Raw genomic sequence first — 9,273 nt, 5'->3', positions numbered from 1 at the left:
TAACTCAGTGAGGTGGTTTTATATGTTTAACCCTGGATGCAGTGTAGTATGGGATGTGATTTTTGATATTTTTAAGATTTTGTCACAAAGACATTGATGGATTTCAACAATTAAATGAAAATAAGGATGTCATAAAGTCTTGTAGTAGTGTATTTCAGTCTCTTTCTGACAGATATGATGAAATGAATTTTGATCTAGGAGAATGAAAGTCAATGCATATTTTTAATTTTAGCTGAATGTATGATTGTACGTATTTCATAAAATGATTTTGCGGGGTGTAGCTGAGGATATGGAATCAGACTGAACAGCAAACCTTCTAAATAAACATTGGGAGGGCAAGAATGGAATGTACAAGAAGTACTGAGTACTGCAGACGTATTATTGCAGCCAAATGAGAAAGAACCACCCATGGAACATGGAAATGAAGAAAATGAGAAACAATCAAGTTAGTGGAATTCAAGGTCAGTGAAATGGAAAAATGGTTACAGAGAAAACAGATGCTTCAGTTGAAAGGCAACAATAGTAATGAAGTTACAAACCTTTGTCTGACCAGTGGTGCTCTAAATCAGAGCCAAGTCAACCTAATGGTGGAAGTGATGATTGCTTATGTACACCAGTTGAGAGAAGGAAAGTTAATGATCATTGTTTGCAACCCAGTGAGACTGACACCAGAAATTAACGAGAGTTGAAGATTCACTGAATGCCATTATTGAGTGTACCACCAAGGATGTCAGTACTGACAATAATTCAAATGATTATATGTATTGTGCTAGTGAAATGGAAAACATATCGGTAGATCTAGGGTACTAATCTGCAGCAGCCTAGACTATGGCAGTTGCGGTTTTTCTATGCAGTTTTACCTCCTGAACAAGAATTTTAAGTATTATTTATTTGGACGACTGTAATTAGCCCCCAGGGGCCAGTACTAAACACGGCGAAATACATTGGACACCCCAATCCCTTGCAGTGGTAATTCTACAGAATAGTTCCGCACGGACTGCAAGGAACGTAACCACGGATACGACAGCCACTAGGGATTGGGGCGTCCAATGTAGTTCGCCGTGTTTAGTACTGGCCCCTGGGGGTTAATTACAGTCGTCCGAATAAATATTACTTAAAATTCTTGTTCAGGAGGTAAAACTGCATAGAAAAACCGCAACTGCCATAGTCTAGGCTGCCGCGGAATAGTACCCTAGATTTACCAACATATCTGAAAAAGACTTTGGAAGGCAGCTGAAGAAGAAAGGTGTGTGGTCTGTCAAAATGAAAAACAGAGGAAAAGCTAAATTGAAAAAGAACAAGAACAAACAAAGAAGCACTGTGAAGGGGACAAAATTTTTAGAATAATCTTTGTGCATTGTATCTATTCCCTTACCAATGTTCATGTTTTTGTTTAGTGTAAAGTTTTTGGCATATATCTCCAACATGACTGAATTTTGCTAAAATCAGTTTTAATGGCTTAAATAAGGAAATTAAATTCAAGTAAATGTAATTACTATAAACTAGATTGAATAATGTTGCAGGATCATATTAGAATGTTCAAAATTAAATAGGGAAAATATGAAATATTTTTCAATTTTACTAGGTAATAGTGTTTAAAAGTTGCAGCTATTCTTATTAGTAAACACTTGTCACCTGTGACAACTGTTAGTAAAAAAGCAGCTTATGAAGGTAGAGTATCAAATTTACAAGTGCATTTGGTAACTTTTCATTGAGGTGACTGCGCTATTTATTAAAGAGTATTGATCTGAAAGATATGAATAAACACAAATGTTTTAAGAGAATACATGTATGTTTGGGAACATCACATATGCTTCACCTATTGACAGACTACGTGTGAAAATTTTTTATTCAAATGTAAACTCATCTGAAACTGTTCTTGTATCTTTTTCAGATCATAGTATGGTTGTGACAAATATGAAGTGTCAGAAAACTCCAATTGATAAGAGTTTCTTAGAGTGAAGTCTTAGTTCTTCAGCAAAAGATGAGGTGAAATAAAATTTAAAAATTTTGTGGCAGTTTCTCAAGAGAACAAATGGTAATTTCTATTAGTCTAATAGATCTCTGTCAAAGTGGGAAAGTAGTCGGATATCTAGAGCTATATTCTTGCAGATATCTTCCTTCTGGTCACTCTGTTGGAATAATCTTGAAGACCGGCTATGCAGAAAGAAGGAACTCTGTTTCTTCAAGTATGCTCTGCCCCTTGATGAAGACTTCTATTAGTCTAATAGAAGATCTCTGTCAAAGCGGGTAAATAGTCTGATATCTAGAGCTATATTCTTGCAGATATCTTCCTTCTGGTCATTTTGTACCCTGTTAAGAGAATACAGGTATGAGACTGATAATTTTAGAAGTGTATCGTGTGGTGGTTAACACGCCATTACACTATATGTGTATACAATACTGGTAATCTTTTTAGACACCAAGATATGTTATATAGTTGTTTTCCACATTGATGTTTTTTATTAGAATATGGCCAACATATACATATGTATGTGTATGTGTGTGTTTAAGTATACGTTGATCACGTTAAATTTTCGCGATCACGGTAACTAAAATTGCCTGACCATAACTATTACTTCATAAAGGAGCTAACTGACATTAATTAGTCTAACATTTTCTCTAATTTCAAGAGGAAAGTTAGGCATAAGAAAAAAAAAAAAAAAAAAGGAAAAACCCCATTCTGTTCACAGCAGGCAACTTTGCACCCTGTTGTTAGGGATATAAGAAATAATGTCGTTTGTTTCATCATAAAAAAGTAGTCTTATTTCAATATTATCATATTGAATAGTGACGGTCCTGTGATCTTTCCGAAGATTTTTAGTTTTCTGCAATTTAGCGTGTTTGATGATTGGAGGGTGGATGATCAACATAGCAATTTGCTGTCCTCTAGCCTCAGTAGTTTGTAAGATCTGAAGGCGGGCAGGAAAACTACTGAGGTGGCTCTGTCCGCCCTCAGATCTTAACAACTATTGAGGCTAGAGGGCTGCAAATTGCTATGTTGATCATCCACCTTCCATTCATCAAGCATATTAGATTGCAGCCTTCTAGCCTCAGTAGTTTTTAATTTATTGAAGGTTAATTTAGCCTTAATCGTGCGTCTGTCAACGATATAGAACAGGCCACCATGGGGCCGTTCTTAAAGCTTCATGGGCCACGGTTCATACAGTATTATACCGAAACCACCAAAAGATAGATCTATTTTCGGTGGTCTTGATTATTAGTCATGGAGTCTGGTAGGGTCCCTGTGCACTAAGATGTACCCTAAATTGGACTTCAGATCTTGTTTAAGGGTTGTTTGGACATGAAAAGAAAAAAAAAAACTTAGTCACATGTTCCACAACTGACCTATTTTCCGCCATTTTGAAATCCGAGATGGCCGCCTGACAAAAATTATGAGTCAATAAATGACCAGAAATATACTCAATATGCATATTATTTCAAAGGTCTTGAATAGGTGAATACATAATAGGATAGTTTGACATAAATGTTTTTGAAATAAGGGTACAAATACAAAAAAATTAAAAGAAATTTATTCATACATAAATGTTTATCTGTCTCCCAGTACTGTGGAGTAGTAAAATTAAGCAAATATATCAACACTTGTGTAACGAACTATTAATTGTTTGGAAAAGAAATCACACTCTCAAACCCTCATTTCACATTCCACCATTAAATCAACTTCCCTGTCTTTCGAATCATAACTTTCTTATAGTAGTATGTGGATTGCTACACTGCCCACTTACATCACACTTAAAGAATTCACAGCAACTAATGTCTGCTATACGGCAAGGACATACATTTGACCCAAAGCATTTTTTACACGTGCATGGAAATGGAAAATCGGGGGGTTGATTAGGTTCAGAAACAATAAGTGGTACCAGTAAGACATCTTTCAAAATGTAACCATAATCCAGTGGATTCAGCATATCTATGGTAGCTTTTGTGGCGTTTGTCCAGTGATAACATTGCGAAAAAGCTCGCTTAATATGAAGCTGTATGCTATTTGAAGTTGGAACAAGTCTTTCAAAATTGTTTTTAATGCGTTCTATGATGGCACAGGAAACATCGCAGCTCCCTGAATGTAACTTCGTTGACTCCACCAAAGGCTCGATCAAGACACTGCTCTGCTCTGATTGCCATATCATGAGAAAGTTCTTTATCTTTTCCAAAATCCTTGATTAACTCTATTCCATCTTGCTCTGCTGCCTTGAATACAGCAAGTTTCGTTGAAACCTTGCTAGTCGTCTCACAACCACAAGTAGACGGACAGCTGGAAGTACAGAAACTAGTGCTAAATCATGGACTGGCAATGCCATTTTGGTGTTGACTTGTCCACAAAGGATCCATAGCTCTTCTAGACCACTGAATTTCCAAGTTTCACTGAAGTGGTACAGTAGACTTCCTAAAACATCTGTATCTGATGAAGCCAGATACAGATGTTAAGTGTGCTTTCATTGCTGGCTCCGCTAACCTTATCACACCGCACTTTGAAGTGAGCACGTAAAAAAAAAAAAAAAAAAAAAAAAAAAATCCAGTCACACCCATTACGAATTATACATGTGCATAAAAGAGATCATATCTATTAAACCACAAGGAAAATAGGGCTAGCTGTGCATTCGCAAACTTTTCAACTCAGCACTACTTAATTGGCAACGTATCGTTGAATCTGAGAATCTGGACGATACAAAAAAAATCATATCGCATGAGATTTGAGCACCGCTGTACATTGCACTTTTAGTGAACTAGAGTTTTGCAGCTACGAAACTCACTTGTAGTAATGCAATTGTAAATTTGAAATTTCTGAAAAGAACGCTCTTGGCCACGCCACAGCGTCCCCTTATTTCAGGGCTGCCATTCGTACTATAATTACGACATGTACGATTAAACAGCCTCTGGTACGATGTACGATACCAGAATCCAACTATCGTACATTTTATACGATAATTCTGGCATTTGTTTTATTTTCAGATGATTAAAAAGCATTTTTTTTCAAGATTAAAGTGTTTCTAATTGAAAATTATGAAATGTAAAGTGACAATTTCCCTTAGGATATGTAGATAATTGTGTTTTGAGATTATTGAGATAGATAGGTTAATTGTATTGGTACCGTGTGTTATTTTCTTCACCTCTACTCACTTACCACTAGCCGGGAGGTCATCTTAATCGCGACACCCTTTTTAAGAGATTTACATGAGAAGGGAATTGATGAGGCAGAAGTGCAAGATAGAAATAGATGGAAACGGCTCATCCGAAACGGCGACCCCATATAAAATGGGAAAAAGCTGGGAAGAAGAAGAAGACTGTTAATAGCTACATCTTTCGGAACTAACTGGAGTTGAATTGAAATAATAAACTCTATAATCCATCAACTTTAAAAGCCGTATGGATTGACAGTTCCGACAACCTTGCAGTTAATGTTTATGGAGGTAAAGTTTCAGGCCAAATATTACGAGAAACAACTGCATGATTTTGTTTATATACTCCACTGGAAAATGATACGAAAATAAACAAGAAATGACTTGTCTTCGTTTAAAGTACAATATATCCCTCAAAAATGACAAACCGCGTTGCTAATATGTGGATTATTTATAATCATCGAAAATGGTGAACATAAATTCAGACAGGCGACTGGTTGACTTAACTTGTATCTTTCAGTTTATGCTGTATGCGGGTGCCATAACAATAGCAAAAAGACCATTAATTTGGAGTATTCTTGGGTAAGGGCGCTTACATAACTCCTATAATACTAACGTTACTTCTCTCCCTCACACACTACTTCTCTCTCACTCTTCGATTAAAAGAATGGTTTACCTACCACTTGTTTTAGGTAAAGGCATTTATAGGTCACAAAATGCTAATATATTTTCTCTCTCTCTCTCTCTTATATATATATATAGACTATATATATATATATATACTATATATATATATATATATATAGATAGATAATATATATATATATATAATATATATATAATATATAACGACAAAAATTTCAGAATTGATCGTACTTCTTTAGAAAGAATCATCGTGGGTATGGGGTTGCCAATTAGTATATTTTATTCCAATTGTCATCCTCTTTATCTGATAATACGTATCAGTGATTAACTCTAGAAGCACAGAAAGTATTTCCCCAGTGAATGATCAGTGTTAGTTCAATAATTGTTTATTTAAATAGGAGAAAAAAAAAAATTCGCCATAGAAACATCAGCGGCTCTCAATGTGTGATATCAAGTGTTCACCATTGAGTGGCAGCAGAAACCGAGTGCATAAGCGTTGGCCTAATATGATTTGTAAATTAATTTTCTACTTATATAGCGTTATATCGAAAGTTATTATGATTTCTTTTGATAAAGCACTAAAAAGTTTAGCATCTGATTAAATGAAATATAAGTAAGACTCAAGTTGGTGTAAAAAAAAAAAAAAAAAATCCAAGTTATATGCACGTTTAGCAATGGCTACATGGTTAGGCCTATTCAAGAATCAAGGAAATATATTATCCAGCTTGTTAGTTAATAATTTCATCGAATTCCTCAATTGTGCAAATTTTTGCATGTGGAATTGCGTTCAGGGTCGCATCAAACAAGTGTTTTCGTAGGTTTCCACTTTTTTTTTTTTTTCAGTGCATAAGTGAGATTATACTTGTACTGTCGGCCAAAAAACTCGTGGCAGAGTTTCATAATTTTTCGTTCACCTGCCTGACGCACGATTCATGCCTTATTTATCTATTTTTCTTTTCAAAGATTGAAGAAATCATGTGTAATGACGTTAAAAACAGTCACTCCTTGCCGAGTGTAGTACATACGATCCGGAGTGTGAATATGCTTGGCGAGCATCATTTTAATTCGATTATCTCCTGTTGTGCTCTTTCTCTCTCTCAGGACCTTTTCATCTAGTCAGGATAACCAGTGGTCTGTTTTAAGAAGCAAGCACTAGGCCTATTGGTCATGCTCGGGTGCTTCTTTATATATATATATATATATATATATATATATATATATATATAGATATATATATATATATATATCCCAAAAAACTCATAAATTTCTATTATACAATAATGCTTTTAAAAATTGAACTGGATCGGACTGATTACTGGTTGTCCGTGGAAATATGAATTTGGGTGATATCACTTCTTTATGATACGCCCACTTACGCAAATTCAGTCGTAAATTTCACGGTTGGAATATAATTAGAAGATTTGAGGTAAAAGGTTGAAGTGAAAAATGTGGAGTTAGGATTGTGGGTAGAGGTAGAGGTAGAAATGGGAGAGGGGTGGTTGGGGTCTGTCGTCTCCCTACTTAACCAGGTGGTGATTTTACGGGTGTTCTGGTTGCTTGCGACAGTCTTTATATATTATATATATTATTAATATATAATATATATATAGATATATATATATATATATATATATATATATAGCGATTCTGTTTCCCAGGTGCGAGGACAGGTTCTGGTGTCAGTTCTAATGGTTCCATCTTTGCCTAATTAACAGACAGTGGCCCTGCATTGTAAGCCTTGCTATGCCCGGAACTAGGCCAAGTCACCTGAAGGTAACAGCAGCAGTTAGAGCCTTTTTCGAAGATGGTGTTTTATGCTCGATCCTAGAAGCTAAAATTAGAACTACCAACCACACCCAACTTCTCTGTTGAATCTAGGAGCATTCATGGTTAATTATGTTACGGAGATTTTCATTTACATCCTATTGATACTTGCATGGTTTTATGCATCTTTGCTAAAATAATTGATAATGCACTATGATATTAAATATTTCTTTCCACATTGCTCGGAATATGCATTGGTAATGTTGGTAATCATGTGTTGAACGAAAATTTCAAATAGTTTCGTTTCTATGGTTTGAAGTAATTAATATACTGTAAAATAATTGCTATTACCGTAATTTTTCTTATGATTGCTATAAATATCATAGATTTGATATTTGTGCATCATATGTTAGCTTTATTTTGCTTGATAGAGCTTTTACTGTAAAAAAAAAAAAAAAAGTTTTTTCAGCTACGTGTTGTAGTTGCCAGTTAGTGAATTTCGAACGAAATCCTTTGAAATTTGTCGCTTCAACTTCTGGAACTTACTGTACAATAACACCCGGCTCGGTGTAAAACAAACTTACGCACACACATTTTAAGTGCTCTCTGTAGTACTACAGATTTACTATACGCTTGTTTTTTCCTTCTGTCCATCCGCCTGTGGTGTTTGTGCGTGGTAACACTGCGTCCAGGGCTTTAAATAATATCCCATTTCAAATATTAACGGTGTAATTCGCATACAATAAATTATTAAAACACTTTTCAGTTGCAAATGTAGTACACCCAGATATCTTTTTATTTACCTAAAACTTACACATAGCGTAACTATCTAAAGCCGGGGACGCAGTGTTACCATGCGCGACCACCACAGGCGGATGGGCAGATGGAAAAAAACAGTATACACATACACAGCTGTGCATTTGTTTCTTCAAGCATCAGATTATTAAGAAAATGTCCTCTGATGCATGATCTGCCATAATGAAAACCTGTACTTGAAGGGAAACAAAATGATAAATAGTTTAATGGTTAGGTATCCTAGCATCGTGTCATTACCCGTTAGTCAGTGCTCAGGGGAGACAATCCGAAGCGTGACTTCCGGCCTATACGTGAACGTATTTCCGCTCACTGATGTATCGTCTCAGACTATAGATATATCAATATCTATGCCTCAGATCTACACGGCAACAAGCATGTATTCACTGCTGTCTACATTGTTTTTTTTTATTTTCCTTAAGAAGGTATGGTTTTTATACTCAAACCTTGTGTTTTTTGGTGATAATTAGAACATTCAAACACATAAGAGTTACTTGGAATATCTACACTGAATTAACAACTCTGGCTAATAAAGACAGTTTATAGGCACACGAAATTAACAAAGACACGGCACGATATTAACGGAAACAAGTAGCAGACTAGTAGGGGGATTTTGTAGGATAGACCTAAATGGTAAGAGACCCGTAGTAGTGGTTTCACTCGCCCCTGAAACCATACCGACACCTTTTTTATATGAGGTGAGCGAGTCAGAATACTCTGACATTCCATTTTAGTTTTTCTCTGGTAATGTTAGTGATATTTTCCTTAGAAATGTGTGCTAAAAGGATATTTCTATGGGAGGCATGACGTCACCACCCAGTTAACTCGTGTCCACACCTGTGCGCTGGCTGACTGTAAATCTAGAGTTCTAGACCGTGTTGACCTTTACTACGTGGTAAAAAAAAAAATAATA

The sequence above is a fragment of the Macrobrachium nipponense genome, chromosome 3, assembly GCF_015104395.2.
Source record: "Macrobrachium nipponense isolate FS-2020 chromosome 3, ASM1510439v2, whole genome shotgun sequence".
Lineage (NCBI taxonomy): Eukaryota > Metazoa > Arthropoda > Malacostraca > Decapoda > Palaemonidae > Macrobrachium > Macrobrachium nipponense.
This window is presented reverse-complemented; position numbering follows the sequence as displayed.